The sequence below is a fragment of the Tenrec ecaudatus genome, chromosome 4, assembly GCF_050624435.1.
Source record: "Tenrec ecaudatus isolate mTenEca1 chromosome 4, mTenEca1.hap1, whole genome shotgun sequence".
Taxonomy (NCBI): Eukaryota; Metazoa; Chordata; class Mammalia; order Afrosoricida; family Tenrecidae; genus Tenrec; species Tenrec ecaudatus.
In genome coordinates, this window is record NC_134533.1 from 101,848,947 (window position 1) to 101,875,189 (window position 26,243).

The 26,243-nt window shown below is 37.5% G+C and overlaps 1 protein-coding gene across 1 annotated transcript in view; it reads right to left on the minus strand.

Moving 5' to 3' along the window:
• Positions 1–449: 449 nt before the first annotated feature.
• Positions 450–26,243, minus strand: part of LOC142445038 (caspase-12-like) — a 43,077-nt gene continuing 17,283 nt past the window's right edge. The window contains exon 11 of the mRNA XM_075546532.1: positions 450–1,645. The gene's annotated coding sequence lies outside the window, so the exon portion shown is untranslated. The remainder of the gene's footprint in view (positions 1,646–26,243) is intronic.

Consider the following 26,243-nt stretch of genomic DNA (forward strand, 5'->3'; position numbering starts at 1 on the left):
AGATTAGAAATGTTAATATATAAGCAGACCATCAAAGCTGACGGTCACTATTCTGGAAGTGAAGAGGTTATGGCTGGTAAAACAACTAAAGAAAGACAAAGATTTTGCTTAAATCAGTCATAGAAATGGAATAAATGACAGTGAAATAATTGGATCAAGTTTGACCTGAGAGCAGAGCCTAACCTAGTTTTAAATTGAATTCAGAAATGCTTTTACAGAAGTTCTACTCCCCTATATTGAAAAAACAATCTCTCCTTTCTAAAACAAAAGATAATTTTTTATAGGACCAAAGAAGTTCCTGGGAGACACAGCCTAATCTAAATTGATTTATTCATCTTATTTCTTCTACACGAACACCTAAAGCAATATTTTTGTATAGATACATGCATGCATATACGTGTACATAACACATATACATACATTGTTGTTAGATGTACAGCAATTAATATTACCTGGTCTCATACCATCTTCACAATTCTTTTTAAAATTTTAATACATTGTTGCATTTGAAGTGTCAAACCATCGTGTAGAGGGTCTTCCATTTTTTCAATGACCCTCTACTTGAGCAAATATGACATTCTTTTCCAGACACTGGTCTCTCCTGATCACATGTCCAAGGTGAGACAAAGTCACACTAACTTTTTCCAAGACAGAATCTTCGTTCTTCTGGCAGTGACATATGCATATCACAGGTTGCATGTGAATCTTCCGCCAATTCTAATCCACATTGTTTTCATATCATTCACTTTCTCAGGCTATTTGCTCAGCATAGTTTGAATAAGCACAGTGATAGGATACAGCCTGATACACATCTTTCCTGACATTAAACCACACAGTATCCATTTGTTTTCTTCCAACAATTGCCTTTGAGTCTCTGTGAAGTTTCCATATGAGGAAACTTAAGGGTGCTGTGATTCCTCTTTGTAGCAATGCTCTCCATTGTCTTTTTTATGATATCCACGGTCTAATGCCTTTACATAGTCAATGAAAAATGAATACACATCTTTCTAGCATATTCTGTCTTTAGCTAAGATGTATCTGAAATTGATAACAATGTCCCTTTTTCTACATCCTTTTCTGAATCTGGAAGCTCCCAGTAGGTGTACTGGTGTAGCCAATTTTGAATTATATTGAGCAAAAATTTACTTCCATGTGATATTAATGATGTTGAGTGGTAATTTCCACATACAGTTGGGTGAATTTTCTTTGGAATGAATACAAATATGGATCTTTCACAGTTTTTGGTCAGACAGGTATCTTTCTATTTTCTCCAGATAGGCAGACTCAGTCTTCCCTGTGTCACATCAGGTTGCTGAAACATTTCTATTGGTATTCTGTCATTTTATAGAACCTTGTTTTTCCTCTAGTGCCTGAAGAGCAAGTTGAGATTCTTTAATATCACTGTCTTTTGAAAACATGTATGTTTTAAAGCCACCACTTTTCTGTTAGTCTGTCTTGCTGTGGTGATTTATGTGTTGCTGTGATGCTGGAGTTGTTGTTGCTGGTATTTCACGTACCACCAGGGTCATCCAAAATGAGCAGGCGTCATTGTACCTCCGAGGAAGCACCGACTAAGAAGTGTGAATAGGCAATCCGTTTCAGAGGACTTAGCAACTTATGAATAGCAGTGGAACATTGTCAGATACTGAAAACACAATGAATAGAGTCAGAGCATTGTTGGAGATGAATACCTCAGGTCAGAAAGAACTGAGACTATGACTAAAGAAAAGTATAATCTTCCCAAAGTAGAGTCCACTCTAATGACATGGCTTGAGTAAAGTCTGCGGGAATTATCCCATCAGGACACTCATTTTCTATGGGGACATTCCTCAAAATGAGAAGAAACAGCTGTAAATGTCTATTAAGAATCAGAACTTGGAAAGCATGAAGTATGAATATAGGAAGATCAGAAGTCGTCCAAAATGAAACAGAAAACAGGAAAAAAATGACATTTTATATATGACTGAGGTGGAATGGACTGATACTAGCCATTTTGAATCAGAAAGTCGCGTGGTTCAGTGTGACAGATTCAAGAGGAATGGAGTTTCATTCATCATCCAAATGAAAATTTCAAGATCGATCTTAAAATACAACCCTGTCTAAGATAGGATAAAATGTATCCACATATAAGGAAATTAAGTCAATACCACTAGTATTTAAATTTACATACCAAACACAAAAGCTAGTGCTGCAGAAATTGAATTTTACCAAAATCTTCGGTCTGAAATTGATCAAATATACAGTCAAAATGCATTGATAATTATTGGTGACTGAAATGCAAAAATTGGAACCAGAAAAGAAGGACCAGTAACTGAAAAATATGTCCTTGGTGATAGAAACGAAGCTGAATATCCCATGAAAGAATTTTCACAAGATCAAGTATTTCTTCAAAGCAAATATTTATTTTCCACAACACAAAAAAGTTGGTTGGTTTTCTTCATAAATTCTCAAAATTCAAATTGACTACCTCTGTGTGAAGAAATTATGGAGAAGCTCAATATTAACAGCTAAAATGAAATCAGGGGTCAAATATAAAGCCCATCGATTTCTCATATGTAAGTTCAGGTTGAAGTTAAAGAAATTTAAAACAAGTCCATGAGAGCCAACAGATGACCTTCAGCAGATACCACCTGAGTTTCAAGAAAACCTCTAGAACAGATCTGAGGCCGAACCCTAATGGCAGAAGACCTGATGGGCTGTGGGGTGACATCAAGAATATCATCTACGAAGAAAGAAGGGCATCATTAAAAAGGGGGGAAAGAAAGAACGGGTCAAAATGGATGGATTTCAGAAGAATAACTAAGGGAAAGGGAAGAAATGATGAAGTTAAAGAGCTGAACAGAAAATTTCAAATCTCAAATCAGATGCTAAAAACAACCCGAATGTCCATTGGTAAAAACATGGGTAAAGGCACTCTGGCGCACACACAGTGGAATACTGGGAATCCCTAAAATTAGTGGTGAGCTCATGAGACAATTCATGATATAGAGGGACCTGGAAACCATTATGCTGACTGAAGTTAATCAATCACAAAAGATCAGATATTGCATGAGTCCACTATTATAAGGATTAATTCCAAGAAAAAGACAGGCTTCTATTCTCAGGTCATGTAATTTTCTAATATAGTCTCATAAGCAATAACAGAATGAGCCTGCCTAATGCCTGTAAACTGTATTCCACCATCCTGCCCCTTGGTCCCTTGCTTGGACATCTTATAAACCACTTCATCAGGGGAGGCCTCAGCTCAATCTTGGGAACTCACAGGGGCAGTTCCAGCCTGTCCTATGGGGTCACTAAGAGCCAATATCAACTCAATTGCAGCAAAGTGGTTTTTTTGTTTTGTTTTTAATAAAGTACATACATACACACACAATAGGGTATGTAAAAAACATATTTCTATTACAGTTCTATTTCACCTATATTGTTAATTCCCAGCAAAGCATGTTTTATCATCTCTCTGATGAGTTGATGGATTTAGAAAAGAAACACACGTGATACAATTTTCTTAGTCTTGTTAGTGTGTGTTAAGTACTGAAGGTTACTAAATAAAAACATTAAGTGAAGATAAGCTGGCTAAAAGCTCAGTCTTTTAATCAAGATAAAAGCCAATGAAGATGATTTTGGGGAACAAGTCACAACAGGATGAGCTTTGGATTGACCAATCTGATCTAGAAAGCAAAGTCTAATCAGAACAGTGGGTTCCCGTAGTCCAGGAAAAGTCAAGGGAAAAACTCAGAATGTTATTTGGACTGACTGGAATTTGAGATTCAAAAAATAATCTTGATAGAGTTTCTCAAAGAACACAGGGTGATCACAGAAGTTTGTTATGAAGTTTAAACATCATTGAAAAGAGCGTTGATTAAAATAATAATAATAATAATAATAATAAATAGTTCCTGGGCACAGGGTGGGGAAGGAAGGAAGGAGAGCTGAGATCAAAGAATTCAAGAAGAAAGAAAATGTTTTGAAACGGATGTTGGTAGCTATTGTAAAGTTATGCTTGCTGTAGCAGAATTATGGATGGTTATAATTTCTGTAAGAGCTTCTCATAAAATGATTATTTTTTTAAAGGCTAAACCCTTTTGTCCAGTGTTGAATTGCTTTCCATGACCACAGCACACCTACTAATTCTTTGAGGAAAGCAAAGACTGTCCTAGGTGAATTTCGTTGAGGAATTTTCCCTCATCCACAAGACAATTCAGATATTGCCCCTGCAGAGGTCTTTCTGGTCAACTGATTGCAATGAACTTTGAAAAGAACACGATTTATGTTTTTCAGGGGCAACAAAACTGCTATTTTGACTTGGTGTAAATTGAATACACAGAATTTTTCTCATAATCGTTATAAAGATGTAAATAAAATTCTTATGGGACCGCCCTTGCAAACGTCATCATGAATAAAATTGCAAACCAAACAAAGAAAATCTGCACAATTTACCTGGCCTTTTTATTACCAATCCATTTTCATAATAAACCCCCATGATAATCCTTTGTCCTTCAAGAAACTCTAGGAAGATTACCCCTTTTGGAATCCTCAAAGACAGTTAATTCTGACTCCTGGTAATCATGTGCTACAGAGGAGAACTGCCCCATAGGGTTTGCTGTAATTTGTATAGAAACAGATTACTTGATATTTCTTCATAGTGCAACTGGATTAATTCAAACCACCAGCCAATCAGACATTGTTTTCAATATCCAGGGATCCTTTCACTGTGATAGACCTCTGAATTAATCTAAATGTATAGATTATATTCTTTGAAGAGTAGGATTCACTCAGGAAAAAGAACATAGGATCAGGGAATACCATAAGAAGCTATCAACAATTCTTTTTTTAAAAAAAATATAGTGTTGATGAAAATGTACACAATGAAAGTGAAAGTAATCAATAGTTATGAAAGCGATAGATTCAGAGTTTGGTAAAGGCAGGATGGGATTAAAAAAGAGGGATCAGAGGAGTTCTTGTATTTGGCTTTGACAACGAGCTGGATATCGGTTACATTCAATGCCAAAGAGAAAATGTTCGAAGTTCGTTGCACAGGAATAGAATTTTTGAAATCATTATTTGTGCAACGCATCCACCAAAGTATGAATCCAAAGTATAGGCAATTTAGATTTTCAAATCTTATCCATATATATATAACATATTCATATATACTAGTTCTTGCAATTGTAAAACATGTCAAATAAAATAAACCAACAACAAAACCAAACTGACTGCTAACGAGTCAATGCCCACTCCTAGAGCCACCTGTGGGTTTCCAAGACTGTCACTGTTTACATGAGTAGAAAGCCATCTTTCCCCCTCAGAGCTGTTAGTGGTTTCCAACTGCTGAGCACGCGGATCACAGGCCAGTGTGTAACCACTACACCACCAGGGCTCCTTCAAACTTAGATAAATAGGCTTTAAAATAATGAATTTTGAATATTAAACATAAAGGAAATTAAAGGTGAATACTTTACTCTTGAATTCATGAGAGAAACCATGGAACCTACAGAATACAGAAGGTACAAATAACTATATTTGTCTGAGAGAAGATAAGCAAATTAGATTTTTACTTTAAGTTTAGGAATAACTTGTGACCTTGGCAGGAACATATTTTCTAAAATAGCTGTGAGAGGAGTCAGATTGTAGTTGGACATGAGTGGGGCACTAAAAAATAGACTATATAAAAGACATCAAACTTTACGTGGTGTTCTATGTGAGTGTGGTTTTTAAAATAACTGAACAATATGACAATAGTCAGAAGATGTAATGAGAGTGAAGAGAAGCTGTAGGTACACAAGATGGTCTCACAAGAATGACAAAGCACATACAGCTCTAATTAAGTGGAAACTGAGGGGAGTGACATGCCATATTTAAACCCTCCTGTGATTTCCTGGAACCGACCAACAGAAGTTGATTGTTTCTGGCATTCATTAAGCGTTTTGTAAAGACAGTGTTAGAAAGCATTATCTAAGTGCAACTCCGTTTTCCTGAATATTGATCAAATTTCACATTGTACATGGAAGTAAACTTTCATCTTTAAAAACAATTTTCATATGCATGTAAAAGTTGGACAATGAAATAAGATTGCAGAGAGTTGATGCATTTGAATTACAGTGTTGGCAAAGTTATTGAAAGTACCATGTATCTGATGAACAAACAAATCTGTCTTTGAAGAAGTACAGCCAGAACGATTCTCATACTTTGGGCCTGAAATTCAGTACCACAAATAATCCTTACATGATTCTGAGTAAAAGGCATAGAAGAATCATTGATATGCAAGATCTGTCCCCATAGAGTTTGCAACCATCTGTACAACATAGAAAGTAGGATTATGTCTTTGAAAGTGTAGTTTTAGTTCAGCATCTCTTTTTATTCCACCAATTTTAAGTACAAAGAAAAAAGAAATAGTGGCAAAATCATGAGACTCTCAGCACTACAGGCAAATTGGAAAATTTCCAATTAGCAGTAATTGAAGAATTCAACACTTACCATAAACTTGATATAAATGCTCTTTCAAGAAAGTACAATTTAAATATTTCTCATATACATATAGAAAAAACACTATCTCAAACAGAAATAAAATATAAACATACTGATAGCTGGTTGAGCTAAGTGCTGAATTTAAATTAAGATATCTATTTTTACAAAAGAACAATGCCCTAGTTTTTAGCATTTTTATTATACCTTCAAATACAGAAAAATATATACATTTTTGCACTCTAGATAAAAGTCATATTTACCAGCCTTAAAGATAATAATTGATACTCCATGACTCTTATTTTTAGAAGAGTGGAATAAATCCACATTTAATTAATAGTACTTATATTACTATAATTTATTTGTGATACAATAGTTCATAGTTTTTTTCCTGAAGAAAAGGGAAAATGTTCTTACCCTATGAATTTGATTATTGTAAGACTGAAAGAAAATATTTTTAAATAGTATTTTTTCTTTAATTACTAGCATTTTATTTTTATCTTTTGTTCATTCAACTATTTGTCACATGTCATATATATGGAAGATTCAGGTTTTTAAAGAACTTTTAATTCTAAATAATTTAGAGGAAGTTTCAAAACTGCAGACAAAGAATGGGCATCAGCAAAAATAAAATATGAAGACCCAACATTTCACCCACCAAAAGCAACAGTAAATAAACTCGCAAAACCAAACAAAACAAAACCTGTCAAAATGATCTCACACACACACACACACACACACACACACAAATACCCCCCCCCCCCTCTAGATTCTGGCAGCTGCTAAAATTTTACTGCCACCAAGAGATTATTATTTTAAGAGAAGGAAAAATATTAAGCAACTGAATATAAGTAAGAGTTTGATAGCAATTTAACTTACCTTGGCCCCATTTCCTTCTACCAACTTCATTGGTGATCTTGAAGACAATAATCTGTATTTTTAATGCAAGTATCTAGTACCAAACTAAGAAGGACAAATCTTACTTTCAAATAAATCTGCGTGTCTTTCTTTTTTTACTTGAAACTATCCTATGGCTAATGTAGTTACTCCAGAGGCATTTGGTGAACACATTTACAAATAGGAGAACTACTCCTGCCTGGCCAAACTTGTTTTAGTCTCTGCAAACAGTAGACAAATCTTAAAACTGGGGAGGAATGGCTTGGGAGTTTTTAAGGAGTACAACTTTTGAACATATTCACATCCTTGGAATTTAGAAGGTGATAGACATGCTCAGGGCATCCTAGTATTGCAGTGGTTACTAGTTGGGCTCACCAGCTGTTGGACAGACCAGAAGTCAGTAGTTCAAAACCACCAGTTGACCCACAGAGAAAGAGGAGGCTTTCTCCACCCATAAAAATCTTAGAAACACACAGGCTTAGATCCATCCCCTATAGGATCTGTGTTAGTAACAGTTCACTGGATGACAATGAGCTTTTGGTTTGCACACATTGGGGAATGTTAAAAACAATTGAGGAGGCACTAAGCTAAAGTTGTAACTCAGTCTACTGCAGGCTCTGTGCCAAAAGAAGTGAACATTATGGGAGCATTGTGAACTGCCCGGCTGATGTTTGAAGATTTGTCCCAACAAACACAAGCCTGGGAGAAGGTTTTTGTTGTTCCAACTCGTTTTTCAAAAATCTCTATCAAATATTAATGATCACACAAAACATAGACTTTACAAATGTTTTACAATTTTTTTAACATGCCAACAATTGCAAGAAACAACAACAGCAAACTTTTGGGAGAGAGAAAATATTATTTCTAAATTTATTACATTATACTATTTAAAATGTCTAATTTTCAATAACAAAATAGTGATTAATATGTGAAAATAAGGAAATATGTTAATACTCCATCATAAAATAAATAAATAGAAGCTCGGGGTTCTGGACAATGGAGGTGAATGTAACAACACCACTGGCTTTCCTACTGCCAGTATAGACCTAACTCCAAGCTCTATCCTTCATTCCCTATTCTGATACAACTGTGATTCACACATCACTCTATATCTGGCATTAATAATTATCCTAGATGAAGGGCATGTTGAGAAAATATTACATACAGATATTTTTGTTTAATAAAGGGTTCTCAACATGTCCTTCTTTTAGGATAAGAATAGCTAAATCAAAAAAAAAATAGCTAAATCTCTTAGATCACGACTTCATTATTATTATTCCAGAAGACCTTTTCAAGATCTGATATACTTTAAAGAACTGGAAAGGCCACAAATCTAATGATGTTACTAGTATCATGGCATGAATATTAAACATTATGAACTCCTCTAGGTTTTTGCCTCATTCATAGGTATTTCTGACCACAAATTCTAAATCAGGCATTCTGCTAGGATCAGTAGATTTCAACCTGTGGGTCGCAACCCCTTTGGGGGTCGAATGACCCTTTCACAGGGAGTGCCCGATTCATAACAGTAGCAGTGGTTGCAGGTCACCACAACATGAGGAACTGTATGAAAGGGTCATGGCATTAGGAAGGTTGAGAGCCCTGAGCTAGATACTCTGTAGGAGAATAAAATAGGCATGGCTTTTTTTTTTTTTTGCCATAATGGAGTTTATAATATAGAATGAGAACAAGAAAGCACATCAAAAACCATTTAATTATAAATTCTGAAAAATATTTTGAAGGAGAAAAAACTAGAGGATTTTCTTTAGATTAGGGTCCAGAGGCGTTCTTCTAAAGAATTGCCTTGTGTATCAGCCAATAGATGCATGTGAGTTAGTCTAATAGACAATGATATGAAGAGTATTAAAACAGAAGAAGCTGCATGTGAATTTGTAAGATTCAAATGGGGTAAGAAAGAGCTTATCAACTTTGATAAATTAAGAAATACTATTGTCACTGTACTATAGTTCAGAAAGAATAAATGGTACGAGAGGAAGTTAGAAACACGGAGGGTCATTTATGCATTTTGTATGTTAGTCTGTGTTCACTGAGTTATTTGGAGAATAAATTAAGGATTAGAGAGTGCAAACGTGTTGTGCTTATTCAGCAGACCCTCCTTGTTAATTTTGAAAAGATTTCCCTTACTAATCAATGAAGAAAGACCCGGAAAATGGCTCCCCTGGTCTTTCATTCTCAGAGGGTATATTCTGTTCTGTAGTTTTCTTCACACAGGGAAGAAAAGTAGTACTCTTTTTTGCCAGTTCTGTGGTGATTAAAATTGGAGGCGTCCTCTTCCTTATAATTGTCACTTCAGACAACTACACACTGGCATACAATGGAGGATTAAAGAATTCTGGCACTAGAGTACAATGCAAACGTATCAGCATGATAGCATGTGGAAGTTTTTTTTTCCCTCTTAGATCTCAGTGTGTGTATTTAGTAGTAGAGGAATTTCAACTGTACTTTATGTGAGTTACATTATTTAGGAAATTTCTTCTTATTTTCAAAACCATATTATTCTTGTTAGGAGCCTTCAAGTCACTTCCAGCTCATAGTGACCCTATGTACAACAGATTGAAACCGTTCCTCGTCCTTCCCAGCTGCATGATTGTTCTTACGTTTGAGCGCATCAATACAGCCATTGTGTCAATGCCTCTTGTCAAAGCTTTCCTCTCTCTCCTTGTCCCAAACTAGTCTCCAGGAACTAGTCTCTTCAGAAAATGTGTCCAAAGTACATGAGGAAAAGTCTCACCATGCTTGCCTCTAGGGAATCTCATTCCAGATTTCTTTGTTCCTTTGGCAGTCTATGTTACAGTCAATATTTTTGCCTGTACCATATTTCAAGTACATCCATTATTCTTTGGTCTTACTAAGTGCCTACTTTCAATGCATATGAGTTGGTTAAAAATATCATGGCTTGGATCAGGGGTATCTAAATCCTCAAATTAACATCCTTGCTTATCTACGCTTTAAATCAGTCTTTTGCAGCAGATTTTTCCAATGCAGTGTATCATTTGATCTCAATTGCTACTTCCATGAGCATTGATTGTGGATACAAACAAGACAAAATTCTAGACAACTTCAATCTCTCTTCTATTTATCATGATATTGCACATTTATCCACTTGTGAGAATCTTTGTCTTCTTTACATTGAGTTGTAATCCATACGTCATCAGCAAGAGCTTCAAGTCTTCCTCATTTTCAGCAAACAAGGTTGTATTATCTGCATATCATAAGTTGCTAATTATGCTTCCTCCCATCCTGATGCCATATACCCTGATTATTTTCTGAGCACAAAGATTGAATATGTATGATGAAAGGATATAACCCTAACACACATCTTTCTTGATGTTAAACCAGACAGTATCCCCCCTTTTCTGTCTTTTTCACACAACTTCCTATTGGTCCATATACAGTTTCTGCATGAACACAATGTAGTGTTCTAGGATTCCCATTCTTCTCAAGGCTCTCTATAGTTTGGTATAGTCCACAAAGTCTAATACTTAAGCATAGTCAATATAACGCATATAAACATCTTTCTGGTATTATCGGCTTTCTGCCAAGATCTATTTGACATCTGATATCCCTTGTTCATGTCTTGCACTGTCCGATGTCTCCCTTTACCCTCTTGTCTGTTGTTCATCCCTGGTGAGGGGGTTATAGGTAGGTTATTGCGACCAGTTCCCCCTTTCTCTCCACATTTTCTCCTTACCCTCCTGGTATAGCTACTCTCAATATTGGTCCCCAGGAGTTTATCTTTACTATATTCCCTGTGTTTCCAGCTCTTATCTGTACTCATGTACATGCTCTGCTCTAGCCAGATTTGTAAGGTAGAATTAGGGTCATAATTGTGAGGGAGAGGAAGCATTAAAGAACCAGAGAAAAGCTGTATGTTTCCTTGATGCTATACTGCACCCTGACTAATGCATCTTCTCCTCATGACCTTTCTTTAAGGGGATGTCCAATTGCCTACAGATTGGCTTTGGGCTTCCACTCTGCACCCCACTCCCACCCCCAGACCTTGAACTATTTATAGGTTTTTCTTCTTTTTTTGTCTTTGGCTTTTGTTGTTGTTGTTGTCGAAGCTATTGTTTTATATTCCATTGTTGCTTTGTTTTGTTCCATCTAGTGTTTGGGACTCTTATTATCTCTGCTAGTCTATTTAGATAAGATAGGCGGCATAAACAAGCAAGAGGAGAAAACAATGGAATGACAGTTCCAGGGGGACATGGGAGAGGGGAAGGTGGGGGAAAGGAAGTGGGTATTAACAAAACCAGGGACAAGGGAACAACAAGTGACTGAAAATAAATGGCAAGGATGGTGTAGGAGGTCTGGTAGGGCTTGATCAAGGGCAATGTTATCAAAGGGAATTACTGAAACCCAAATGAAGGCTGAACATGATAGTGGGACAAGAAGAGAGTAAAAGGAAATAGTGGAAAGAACTAGGAGGCAAAGGGCATTTATAGAGATCTAGATCCAGGCATGTCATATTGAAATATATTTATACATGACGATGGGGAAATAGATCTATGTGCATATATTTATAGGTTTGGTGTTAAGGAAGCAGATGGACATTGGGCCTCCACTCAAGTACTCCTGCAACACAAGAAAACTTTGTTCTATTAAACTTGCATTCCATGATACTCACTTTCCTGACATAATTAATGAAGACAACGTGAGTGCATAAGCACATGTGGTGAAGAAAGCTGATGGTACCCAACTACCAAAAGATATATCGCTTAGGATCCTAAAGGCTTGAAGATAAACAAGGGGCCATCTACCTAGGAAACAACAAAGCCCACGTGGAAGAAATGCACCAGTCTGTGTGATCATGAGTTGTTGATGGGATCAGTTATCAGCTATCCCTTGTTTCGTGTTCTCTTCTAAATCTAGCCTGAACTTCTCTCAGTTCCTTGTCAATGTACTGCTGTAATAATGTTGGATTTATTTGCATGTGGTATTAGTGGTATTGTTCAACAATTTGAGGATTCTGTTTGTCTACCTTTGGAATGGGTTGAAATATGGATCTCATTCAGTCAGCTGGTCAAGTAGCTGCCTTCCAAATTTCCTAGCATAGATGGGTGCTTGCTTCTGATGCTTAATGAGCTTGTTGAAACATTTCAATTGGCACTCCATCAATTCCGGAAGCTTTGTTTTAGACTAATGCTTTCAGTGCCACTTGACATTCTTTCTTCAGCACGATTGGTTATTTCTCATATGCTACCTCTTGAAATTGTTGAATGTTGACTAGTTCTTTGTGGTATGATGACTTTGCCTATTCTTTTGATGTTTCCTGGATCATTGACTATTTTGCCCACAGAATATTTCAAGATTGCAACTCCAGTTTTATTTATGTCCTGGGTTCTTTTTGCTTAAGATACACTGAGTATGTTCTTCATTTTTGCTTTTCTAACTCTACGTCTTTGCACGTTTCATTATGATATTTCACTTTCTTTTTGAGTTGTCCTTTGGGATATTCTGTTCAGCTTTTGACCAGTTCTTCCATGTGGATTAGCTACTATATTATTAAGGGGAACTTTCAGAATCTCTTCTGACATTCATTTTAATCTATATGCCTTAATAGCAAGGCACCATCACCTTTCTTCACGTCATTTGCTTATGTATCCATTTTATTAGCTTCAGCAATTGTGTTTGGAAGGTGAGTATCATATAGTACCATATTATTAGAACCATCTTTGTACTGAGGTAAGATTGAAGTAGAGGTCCAAAGTCCATCTGCTTCCTTGTATTTACATGTATATATACATAAACAAATATATCTATCTATATATTTACATATATACATATCTATATTTATACATACATATACATATTAGCATCTTCTTTCCTCTTTTTCTTTTTCTTCATAGTCTTTCAGTCTAAAAGCTCTGCTGAAACTTGTTCACCTTGGGTGACTCTGCTGGTGTGTGACACACTGGTGACATAGCATGCAGCCTCACAGCATCACACAGCTACCACATATGACAAACTGATGGACACTCGATGGTTCAAATTTCAAAACCATAGTCATCTTCTTAAGACCTTCCAAAGACAGAATTCCTCTACTTATTACTTCAGAAACTTGCACTTTCCCAAGAAGAGTCTGTATTTTTTTTCTTTCTGTGGTGTAAAACTCTGGTGCATTAGATGTTGGTTTGATGTCAATGGGACCTTCCTTTGTCTAGGCTTAACTAACTCTGAAAAAAAAAAGTCAAGGGCTACATTCTCTTGAGTTTTGAAATCCACTCTATTTTCTCCCCCAGTAAAGGTTAAAGATGAATTTCTTTCCAAATTACTTAAAGGCAAACATAGCAATTCCAAGTGTATTAAATTTCCTCTAAAGACCACATAATTTAGGCTCATTAAGGAATGTAAATGTATCTCATCCATTAAACTCTCACTCGACTTGAAAAATAATAGCCTTGGCATTATTTTGCTGAGGAGCATTTGTGTCCTTCCCAAGCCTACTTTCAAGATGAAAAGCCACTGCATTTGCTAAGAAGGAGCTGTGTGGGAAGTTACCTTGATGAAACAGTGATGTCCAAGTGCCCTAAAGGCAAGCTTTCCCAGATGCAAAGGAATGTGGGAGAGAACAGCTTTCAACCTGAATCAAAATGTCCACCTCCTAGCTAATTGAATGAATTAAACCCTGAACACAAAGCAGTGGCATCGTGAGGGCTGATGTCACCCAGCATGGTAACTCACGATGACGGTCCCTCTGCACCCTTGATGACACTTTCCTGGTACACGACAGAACAGAACCCTTGATGATGGTTCCTATATAACAATGCTAGTCATAAGTCGTAATACTTTTCATCACTGAATGTAATGGCAACATGAGTAACACAAGTAGCAAAATCAAATCACACATTTAAATTATAATAATCATGTACAAAGTTGAGATGAATTTACATTAAGGAATCTTTATGTGGTTAAAATTGTAAAGGTGGTTAGAAAACAGAATTTTAAATGAAAATATTTAATAATCACATCAAATTATGTTTATTTAATGTTAATGGTTATTCTTATATGAGACACATGAATGCATTTCCACGACTCATTGTCATTGATTGATTCAGTCTCATAGTTAAAGTTTTTGACATTAAAAATCTTTACAGAAACAGGGGATTTTTGTTTTCCTTTGGGGAAGCTAGTGAGTCTGAACAGCCACTCTTCTGCTTGGGTTTCTAGCATCAATAAAGACCTAAATAATGTAATGTAGAACTTAATAGGTACATTGCATATAAAGTATATTTAAAATGAAATAATACCATGAAATAAATATGCAGGGAGAAATCTCAAGCATATCAGCACTTAGTGAACCTGTCAATTAAATCAGAATTTTCCTATCCTGGACTTCAAATCTGAGAACTTGTGAATCACTTCAGAGAAATAAATACCTTTCCCTAAATCACATTTAGTAAATAAGATCACAGGATCAGTAGCCTTGATTATACCATTGTAGATGATAAATAGTTCTTTATCAGTTTCAGTCTTGAAAAGTTTCTCTCACAGGAAGCCAGTGGCACACAGATTATCAGAAATAATTTTAGACTTGGTGAAACAGTTGATAAAGAGTCTACACAAGATACCATTCAATTATTAATGTTAAAACATTCCATATTGCCCTATCTCTTGATGTTTCCAGAATGACCTCTACTGCTTTTTGGTGCTTTCTCAGCTTTGGTATTTCTATTAAAGGATCACTTTTGGATAACTTATTATATAAAGTGGACAATTATCTGCCCAAAGTCAAATCTCAGAATAAAGAAGTTTGGGAAAGAGTAAAACCCCCTGCCATCTAGTCAATGCTAACTCATAGTGACACCCTGGATGTTTTTGAGACTCTTTATGGCAGTAGAAAGCCCACTCTATCTCCCACAGAGTTGCTGGTGGTTTTGAATTGATGACCATGCAGATTGCAACCCAATGTGTAATTACTATTCCACCAGGGCTCCATTTGTTAAAGAATGAGAGATGGAAATAGATAACATAGGGTGGACATGGGATAAATGTAATCATAATGTGGGGATTGAAATCAATCCCATGAGACAAAATATGAAAGATTATTGAAAGGAAAAAGTATTTGGTCTATGAAAGTACATCCCAATAGCTACAAATGTTAGAAGTAAATAACTATGTAAGACATGCATACATTCATGAATCAGTCCAGATATGACACCAATACATACTTCTTCTTCATATGACTTGCCAGGCTTCACTAGCTGCTCTTTCAGCATTTGATTATATTTCAAAAACATCTCATCCATTTCCAGAAGGTTGTTTGTATTCAATGAAGATTCTATTTCCTTGTGGCAATGGAAAGCTAGATTCTGACTGGCAAGAGACAACATGACATCAAGCCATCTGTGCCAGATGCTCTTTCACACGATCCTCCCCATTTCCATCATAATGATAATTTTAGCGTCAATGATTTTGTGCAGCCTCACTCCTATTTGCCAATGTCTCCTACTTCCATAGACAATGCAGCTCTTCTCTGGATGTCTCTGGTCATGTACTTTCAAGCTCAGCTCCCATCATTTCTGAAATCCAGCCACAAATTTCAATGCTGTACCTATAATGCTAGCAGCAAACCGTCGACAGAATAAACAGGATGAGTTCTCACGGATACGTGCCTAACCCATCCAGGACTGCAGCATTTTCTCACCACTTGACATCACCTTGTAGAGCCAATTCTGAAAGCTGGTGCACATTTTCCTTTGCTTTTGATCTTGCCTTATCACAACACAGAAAGGCCTTTCTTTCTTGTGGAAATAAGCACTTTCTCTTTTGACAATTTCAACCTGAGAATTACCTGGGACTGGCATCTCAGAGAGAGAAATATGGCAACACTTTGCGAATCTTTCCTCTTGGTATCACTCATATAGAATCATGGTTAGGGTTGCTTTCAGAGTTCTCTTCTGCTCCAGTTTCTGCTATTCCCATCGTTGACTTTCTGCAGCATGCATGTTCACAGCAACCGAATTCACTTTATCAATTGGAGAGAGATCAACACTGTCTTTTGAAAAATCCTGGCCATCATCTGATTTTAAAATAAATTGGAGCATAGACCCAACAATTGTTTTGAGTGGCTTAGTTCTTGTATCTTTTGCTTTTTATTTTCAATCCTGTTGGCCTCTACCTGAACTCTGATTCATGCATTCCATGCGGCATGATAGAATACCCCTTCACAGTACCATGAATAAATAAATAAAATGAAAAATTGACAATGTATTATTCGAAATATATACACATGTATGTGATATGTTAGTACCATCAAATGCAAATTTAGATTTTCATTATTTTCTAAACCATAATTCAAAGTCTTGCTCTGAAAGTTTCAGGAAAATCAGACATACATCTATAAAGTAGTGGTATTTTCAAGTAAAATTAAAATGATTAATTTTGAAAAACTGAATTTAGGATTTATTTTTGGATATGTGTCAAGAAGCAGTATCTTCTTACTAGATGCTTCAGACTACTGAGTTCCCTGTTTAGTTATCCAAAATTATATAATTAATGTTTATTGTACATGTAAATTTATTATCAATTTCAACCACTGATTAATGTATTATAAATACACTAACAAGTCACTTAAATGTAATATTTCTTAGTCTATATAAATGCTAATAAAATTGTTTTGCATAATATTTCTACATTGAATTGCATTACTAGTTGAAACATAATTGGTAGCTGAGCAGAACATTAACATTTTCTACGTCTTGTCCACTAATCACTACTACTTCAATCTCAAAGAAGATATCTCCATAGGTTCACAAATACAACTTAATCAAACCTTATAGTCAAAACAGTGGAAAAGTAGACAAAAAGCAATGACTAGACAACACTGGCGTAAGAGGAAACAAAGAGAGGAAGTGCAGCCGAAAGCACATGACTTGAAGCATGGTAACTGAGGAACAATAACAGCTTTGACCCTAAAGCTCATTAACCTACCTAGGTGCACCGATACATGTAAGCCAAGATCACAAAAATGGTTTTGTTGCTCTAAGTAACCGGAGCAAATTTCTGATGTAGTAATGCCCAAAATTCTACAGGCAGTCAGTTTGGTCCTCACACCTTTGACGGTGGCATGTTAGGTGTTCTGCAGGCCTGCATCCCCTTAGAGATACCCCCGACAAGAAGCAGGGAGAGGCTACTCAACATGTGGGGTAAAAGGAGAGCACTTCCTGCGTCCTATGATTGGTGTGCTTCTCTCCTGTTGAATCAGCCTGTTCAATTCATGGTATGATAATACAGAGCAGAGTTGAGAACTGACCAAGAGATCATAGAAAAAAATATATATCCTGGCAGTAACATGCACCTCTTCCACAGAGTTCAAAACCACAGGGGAAAGATGAGATTTTCTACTGCCATAAATAGTTACAGTCGCAGAAACCCTGTTAGTGTAGTGGTTAAGCATTCAAATCCACCAGCAGAATGATTTCTTGGAAATCCCATGGGATCATTCTGCTCTGAATCAGAATTGACCCCACTCCCTGTCAGTTTTTTTGTTTAAGTTTAGGGGGGTGCATGTGTACTCAATCTATCCTGTGAATTTTTCTTATACCTCATGTGCTTACTCTTATATTTTTATTGTATCCATTGAACACTTACTAAGAATTTCATTATTCCACTTTTATTGGTTGTTATTTTTCTCTTCATCTGGAATGGCATTGAACAGTCCCGGTTTACAGGAAATACCCCTTCCTGGATGCCTTTATCTGAGCCACTGGATTGGATTACTGTCAGAATCACGAAGTTTATTCTTTCTACTTTCCAATTTTTACTCTGAAAAACGAAGAATTTGTGTTTGTAAGCGAGCTAAGTAATACTGTGGTCCTGGGAGAAGAGATCATGTTTCCTTGGTCTGAGTTGACTGCTGAGAATATAGAGAAATAAAAGAACTTGTGTGAGAATCAATAGCCAAGTTCCTGACTTCTTGTGGAGTTCTCAGGAAAGATAGCCACAAATCAAGAACAATTCCCAGCTTAGGCTCTTACTTCTAAAATAAGGAAAGGACAAAGAAGGGAAATATGAGTGTGGTGATGAATGCAAATTCAATTACATTATTCTAAAAATCCTCTTTGGAGAAATGTACTTGACAATTATTCAAATACTGACGTGAAACTGAGATGACAAGTCCATATATAGACTGGATATAAATGACAAGTGTATATAGAATTGATATTTTGCTAGCATACAGGTGGCATTACTTCCATGAAGCTAAAATGATACAATCTAGGAAAATCATATGTACATATATTTCAATGTTTGTGAAAATGGGATTGAATGACAATAGACTATCTCGATAAACTTTTCAAGCCCTATCTCATATATACAGACACACATACACACCGAGACTTTAAAAATATCACGAAAAATGGACAAATGGGTGTGTGTGTGTACATGTGTGTGTACATGTGTGTGCATAGTAGTAGTGGTAGTAGCAGCAACTGAATGCATGCAAGTCAGTTTTAGTTTGTATCATGATAACTGAACCAAGTTGGGACTATTTGGGCCTCAAGAGACATTATTGATGATATTTGAATGACAGAAGTGAAAGGGAAGGCCTGTGAATTGTTTATGTTCCTATTGCAGCTCAGGTGCATTTCAGATGCTAGTTAATATTGGGTAACAGCTACACCCACATCTTTTCCAAATCCAAACACATTTTCTCCATAAACTTCTTTGCCTCGTAGGCAAGCTATGCATTTAGTTCCAGGGGTGTGTTTGCGGTGGTTGTTATTGTTGTCGTTAGGTGTCAAACTAGTTCCAACTCACAGTGACCCTACATACAACATCACAAAATACCACTCAGTCCTGTTCCATCCTCAAAGCTGTTCTTCTGTTTGAGCCCATTGTTGAAGCCACTGTGTCAGTCCATCTCGCTGAGGATCTTCCTCATTTTGCTGCCCTGTCACTTTCCCAAGCATGATGTCTTTTTCATCATGCAATTAGTACTAGCTTTTCCTGCAGGACCTAACCATCTCTGAAGTCAGAGGCTTGGAAGCAGTGTGGGAGGTCAGCACACTCTCTTTATTTCCAGGTAATCCTACAGGTCTCAGTTTCAAGTTATCTTCCCTTCCCACTGCTTATCCTTTGGACTTCAAGTACTGGAAATAGACACAAAAACATCACCTCATGCAGACTATTTGGTTTTGTGCTTTTCTGACTAAATTCTGAATGACACAGGTATGAACAACCTGATTGTTTTTGTGGGAATGATAAGCTGCACTAAGAAATGGGGAGCAGAAGTTTCCTGATTAGCCACACAGGACAATGTAGGGCCAAGTATTAGTTATCAAACGTCTTCAAAGTTTATCATTTTATAGAAATAAAAACAATGGAAACTTCTTCTGATTTATCCTAATATATACTTTAAAATTTTTCTGAGTTATCAGGTGGGTCACAGATTTCTTAGTTCATTCATAAGCTGTGGTTCCCAAGTTAACATTCTCTTTCCCCCCAAACTATAATTCCTTTAAAAAAAATCATTTTATTGGGAATTCTTACTGCTCTTATCACAATCCATACATCCATCTATTGTATCAAGCACATTTGTACATTTGTTACTATCATCATTTCCAAAGAACTGCTTTCTACTTGAGTGCTTGATATCAGCTCCTCATTTTTCCCTCCCTCACGAACCCTTGATAATTTATAACTTATTATTATTTTTCATCTCTTACACTGACCAATGTCTCCCTTCACCCACTTTTCTGTTGTGCGTCACCAAGGGAGGGGATTATATGTAGATCACTGGGATCGGTTCCCAATTTCTCCCCCCACCTTCCCCTTACTCTCCTGATATCATTACTCTCATTATTGGTCCTGAGGGGTTTATCTGTCCTGGATTTCCTATGTTTCCAGCTCTTATCTGTACCCATGAACAGGCTGTGGTCTAGCCAGATTTGTAAGGTAGAATTAGGATCATGATAGTGGGGTGGGGGGAAGCATTAAAGAGCTAGAGGGAAGTTGTACGTTTCATTGGTGCTATGCTACACTCTGACTGACATGTCTCTTCTCTGTGACGCTTCTGTAAGGGGATGTTCAATTGTCTACAAATACAGCCCAGGGGGAGGGGCACATCTGATCAGAGCACACAGGAGAAAATGAAGAGGGAAGGTGAGAGAGTAGAACATATCCTGGCCTACCAAGCCCCGAGGACAATATTCCTGCTCAGAGCAGCCAATGCACAGAGAGACCATAGGGCTGGCCCCACCAGGAGACAAGATGTCTCTCAGGACCCATATCAATATAAGGGAGAGCACTGGAGGCACAGTGAGGGAATTGTGTTCAATCTGACTCCACCACAATGGGGCGAAATACTAAGGGTGTGCAATAAAGCCACAAGGGGAGCAAAGTAATGAAGTCCCTGCGGAATACCAAAAATGGACTTTGGGGCCAGGGCATGGCACCCCATCAGCCTCAACCAGAAAACACTCCTACCAGTCAACAAACAAACCTAGAACTATTTATAGACTTTTTTGTTGTTGTTGTTTGGTTTTTGGGTTTTCTTTTGTTTTGCTTTGCTCTGCCTTGTTTTTGTGTTTATGTTTGTCTCTACGTGTCTATCTAGATAAGGTAGGTGGTATAAACAATTAAGAGGTAAAGAACAATGGATGACAGTTCCAGGGGGAAATAGGAGAGGGGAGGCAGGGAAAGGAAGTGGGTGTTAACAAACTCAAGGACAAGGGAACACAAGTGATGTAAAATTGATGGCAAGGATGGCATAGGATGCCTGGTGGAGCTTGATGAAGGGCAATGTAACTGAGAGGAATTAGTGAAACCTGAATGAAAGCTGACATGATAGTGGGACAAGAGGAAAGTAAAATAGAGGAAAGGTGGCAAAGGGCATTTATAGAGGTTTAAATACAGGAATATACATATGTAAATGTATTTATATATGATGATAGGGAAAAAGATCTATGTACATAGCAGAGGGGCATTGGGCCGCTACTCAACTACTTCCTCAATGCAAGAACACTTTGTTCTGGAATTCCATGATGCTCACCTTCCCAACACCATCACTGAACACAAAATGGGTGAATAGCAAATGTGGTGAAGAAAGCTGATGGTGCCCGGTTATCAAAAGATATGGCATCTGGGATCTTAAAGGCTTGAAGAAAAATGAGTGGTCATCTAGCAGAGAAGCAACAAAGTCCACATGGAATAAGCACACCAGCCTGCGTGATCATGAGGTGTCGATAGGATCAGGTATCAAGCATCAAAGACACAGAACAAAAATCATATCAATGTGAATGAGGGGGAGTTTAGAGTGGAGACCCAAAGCCCATCGTACACAGTTATCAAACTTTCATGTTCTGACTTTAGATACACCCTCTATACTCTACTGTATGATGTTGGTGTGGGCATTCTAAAACTCTACTGTTCTTTGGTCTGTTAACTTATTTGGTTCTGTACCTACAGTGGGGACAAAGAAGACTAGATAGAAGGAGGATAAGAGAAGGACTTATTCATTTCTTTTTCCTGTCAGCCTTGTCTCCGTGCTGCCTCTTCACGTGCGTGGCTGTTTGTTTCAGATCCTAGCTGAGCTCATGCTTCAGATTCCACTCTTAGAACTAGCTTCTTCAGTCTCCCTCCCAGGACACGTAGCAGCTGACAAACATCTCCCCTAGATCTGGATTTGATCTCATGGAATCCCCGAATCTAAACTCTGACACACCACCAGCAATTCTCCTCTGTTTTCTCTGAAACATAGGCCTTAATTGTGTAGTCTCTCACCCCATACATGTTGAGGCTCGGGTAACTTCAAATGCATCATTCATTCCCCCAGTCCTAGGTTTGATGCAAAAGGAGCTGTGCTAGTTCAGGACGACTAGAGAAACAAATCCATAGAAACTCACATGCGTATAAGAGAGAGTTTTATATAAAGGGTAATTGTACTGTAAGAAAGCATCCCAACCCAGAGCATCCCAAGCCCATTAGTGCAATATTAGCCCACATGTCTGATACCAATCTATAAAGTCCTCTTCAGACTCACAAAATACATGCAATGATGCCGAATACAGGATGATCACAGGACAGTGGGTAGAAAGTCTTTGGATCCAGTGGCATTGTAAGCATCTCAGAGCTGGTAGGGGTCTCCACATGGCTTCAAAGGTCTGGTTGGGTCAGGGTAGATCCATGAGGCTTCTCCAGCTCTGAGCACTAGTGTCGTTCTATGTGTCCTGTCAGCTGTAATGTCTCCCAGGGAGGGAGCAGAGAAAGAGGTGTCTCCCTCCTCCAAGGAGGAAATTAGGATTTCCCAGAATTCTCAGGAGAAGGGCATGCCCACGCAGAGGCCTCATTGATTATATTTTGATTGACAGGCCAGACTCCACCCCTTCACTCATAATCTTCTCAAATTGGCACCACATTATGTAACTACCAGAGGAGCCCTGTTGCCAAGGTAGTTACAGATGACGCTACAATCTACAAAGTCAACAGCACAAAACCACCAGCCAGCTCCCAAAGAAAGGCCAACTTTCTAGTCCCACAGTTACAATATTGGAAACTCACCGGGGCAGTTCTACCTTGTCTTATAGGTCACTCTGAGTCAGCATCGACTCAGTCAGTGAGTTGTTGAGAAGATTGGAGTATGTTTTTTGGCCCCTACTTCTTATCTTATGTGTTTCCTCAATATTTCTTTTTTCTAATTTGAACTATCAATATTAGGTGAAGAATGCCCTACGCCGATTTTCATCTTTTTACATAGGTAGAATGGTCTCTTTTGTCCTTCTGAACTGTACTGATATGCTGCCTCTGAGACACATGTGATAATGTCCTGGAGAAGTAGACCATAGTTAAAATTGTCAAAAAAAGAAAAGTTCTTAGAGAAGCAGGTATCTGACCTGAATCTAGAATAAAAAAAGTTAGACAGTTTTGTGAAGCTCCTATCAAATAAATTTTCAAAATAAACATTGTTTTTGTGTTTGTTCATATTCTAATTGTCGTACTTGTGTTTATATTATTGTTAATAAAATTTCTATTATTATTAGGAGAAATAAGCATGGACTCCAGAATTAAAGGAGTTGGGGCATAAAGATAGTGGTCACTCTAGGACACTGGTTATCAATCTGTGCATCGGGACCCCTTTAGGGTTCAAATGACCCTTTGACGGGTCGCCCGATTCACAACAGGAGCAAAATTAGTTTTGAAGTCGCAACGAGAATAATTGTATGGTCATCTCAACATGAGGACCTGTGTGAACGGGTGATGACATGAGGAAGGTTGAGAGCCACTGTTCTAGGAGAACAGGATTAGTGCACACAAGAGCATACATTGTGTACAGAGGTACAGACTATGCCTCAGAGAGTCACAAGTAGTTCAGTATAACCAGTTCTGGAAGTAAACTATAAAAGCAGAGGATGAAGGATGTAAAGCATAATGGAGTTTGTAAACTGAGAATATGCTTACATTTTGTTCTAAAAGAAAGACACATAGAGTTAGCAAACTGATGAGTTTTGCTGATTTAAAAGAGGACTCTTTCTCTGACAGATTAAAGGCAGATAGCAGGGAGATTAGTGTCTGGTACTATACTCCAAATCTCATATTCTGGAGCTCGTTGTTGCATTCACTATTTCCATCCTTCTGGCTCAAAGTTTTCCCCTTTTTTGCTTACTCTGTACTTCACCAAGCACAATATTTTTTTCTTCAGAGATTGGTCCCTTCTGAGAGTATGTCCAGAGTAAGCATAACAGATTCTCACAATTGTAGATACACAGGAGCATTACGAGTATGCAAAACATTAATACAGAAAATCAGAGAAGGCTTTTCAAAAAGCTAAGATAGTTGTAAAAAAATATAAGTAGAGTAGAATAATCCTTAACATTTAAGAAATAGTAATCAGGATATTACTCCAAAAAATCACTACCATCGAGTCTGATCCACTTCACCATCAGGGCTCCTAAATCAGGACATATGGAAGTTTAAATGAATTCTTTTACTGAAATTTTGAAACTTTTGTATGTCACAGGGAATCCCTGAGTACTGCTACCAGTTATTATATTTCTCCCCTAACAAAGTGTGGGGCATTTTAATTTGCCCAGATCAGCCATCAATATTCCTAAAAGACAGGTATATTGTCACACACATGGGATTCTCATGAGTTAGTGTGGTAGTTAAATAATCTGGCATCAATTTGAGGATTCTGAGTGAAGGGGTGGAGTCTAGCCTATCACTCAGTTCATTCTCAATGAGGCCTCTGTTTGGGCATTTCCTTCTCCTGAGCATTCTGAGAACACCTGTATTCCTCCCTGGAGGTGGGAGACACTCTCGCTGCTGACTCGCTGAGAGATGCTCTATTGACAAGACACCTGGTGCTCTGCTGATAGAGCCCACGTCCTGGGAGCAGGTGTAGTCACATAGAGACTCCTGCCAGCACTGAGATGCTCACAACACCACTGGATCCACAAGACTTCCTACCCATTGGCTGTGTTCTTCCTCTATTCAGCATCACTGAATGTGTTTTGTGAGTTTGAAGACCGAGTTTATAGATTCATATCAGACATACGAGATAATATTGGACTTATGAACTTGATCTGGGCTGGGCCGTTTTCTCAATATCCAACTGCTCTTGTACACTAAGTTCTTTCTTATACACTTATGAACGTCTCTATGAATTTGTTTCTGTAGGTTACGCTGATAACCCAGTTAGTATTGACTTTAAGGTGGCTGGAACTTATATATTCCACAAAATGGCACATACAAAATTTAATATCAAACTGATGAAAAATATTTGAAAGTATATCATCATAAGCTAATATAGTTTTATAGAAGTTTAACAATTGATAAGAAAGACATAAAATATTTTGGGGAAAAGAGAGAAAAATACAAAACTCCTTGACATGGAGTCAATTCCAATACATAGTGGCCCTGTAGGAAGACTACAAATGCCTGTTAGGATTCCTGAGACTGTAACTCTTTCAGGGAGAAGGAAAGCCCTGTCTTCCTCCTTGGCAGTAGCTCACCACGTTCTGAACTGCAGGGCTTACTGTTGACAGCCCAGCTTGTAATCACTGCACACCTAGGTCTCCCTGACCAACAAAGATGCTTTTAAAAATCCACCGATTGTAATACAAAAAGATATGTCAATACAATTGATCATTTTTCATTTATTGAATTAGTGACTGTATAGAAAAGGGACATAATTCTGCCTATCAACTACTATATTGGATTTCTTCTTATATATAAGATAGCATCATTTTCATAAGAAATTATTATGTTCTGAAAATATTTATACTTTGATTCAATGATTCCACTTTTAGGAATACTTTCTGAGTTAGTTTATTGTGCCAGCCTGGCCAATAAACACATGTGGGGTTAATTGAAGGGTAGAGGAATAAATGGCTCAGTGAGCCTTGCCTTTCTAGTTCTCAGGTCTCTTGTTTTGTGATGGTCCCACCAGGGTGCAGCTGCCTTAGCAGTTCCCTGCTTCAGCTGGCAAACGTGACTTCCTATAAGACATCCTCAAGGAGAAGCCACATGTACCTACCCGATGCAGCCCTGGGTGCTGGAGCACCTGTGTGGAGACCCATGCCAGCACTGAGATGCATTCACTGACTCAGCTTTCCTCCTGAAATCGGCATCATTGCCTGTGTTTTGTGAGATGGAGGAGGACTTTGTGGATTGGTGTTGGACATATGGGTTAATGGGTTACTGTTGGACTTGTGGGCTTGGGCAGCACTGGGTTTGGATATTTTCTTGACGCTCACATAACATTAACATAACACTCTCTCTTAAACACGAGTTTCTGTGGATTTGTCTCTCTAAAGTACCCAGACTAACCCACTTTCTATGAAAATTAAAATATGTAGAAATATGGAAGGCATACACATATTTATTTCACTGTGTATAGACAATAAATATTGTGTACAGACTTT